Source organism: Macadamia integrifolia, unplaced genomic scaffold (assembly GCF_013358625.1).
Source record: "Macadamia integrifolia cultivar HAES 741 unplaced genomic scaffold, SCU_Mint_v3 scaffold1452, whole genome shotgun sequence".
NCBI classification, from domain to species: Eukaryota; Viridiplantae; Streptophyta; class Magnoliopsida; order Proteales; family Proteaceae; genus Macadamia; species Macadamia integrifolia.
This window is the reverse complement of record NW_024868208.1, coordinates 99,903-100,323: the sequence shown is the minus strand read 5'-3', so window position 1 is coordinate 100,323 and position 421 is coordinate 99,903. Positions and strand designations below refer to the sequence as shown.

General features: G+C 29.2%; 1 pseudogene; it reads right to left on the bottom strand.

The window, feature by feature from the left end:
* The window catches only part of LOC122063774, a 3,803-nt pseudogene that overhangs the window by 1,379 nt on the left and 2,003 nt on the right, over positions 1-421 (bottom strand).

Here is a 421-nt window from a genome sequence, read left to right as displayed (position 1 = left end):
ATTTCATAGAATTGTATGAGATCGGAATTGCAGACGATTTTTTTCCACACTCTTGGCTTGTGAATTTAGAATCTACTTTCTCTCTCTTCATTTAATGAATTTTAAATCCACATATCAAGAACATACGAGATTATTTTTGTACGTGGACATTTCACATGCAATAATATTGGGATCCCAATCCTCTTCAACTATTAATAATACAATTCTCAATGCACATGACACGTGTACATTTTTTAAATCCAAGGCTAAGTTTAGGATTAAAATGGATTTGAATTCAAAAAAATTTACAATTAAAATATCGTACAAATGTCGCTCGCGTGCACAGAGAGAATTACACATTTAAGAATTAAGAAGGGTTTATGTTGTTAGTTTTGTTTTTTTTCTTTCGTGTGTGTGTATGTATATATATATATTTTTTTTT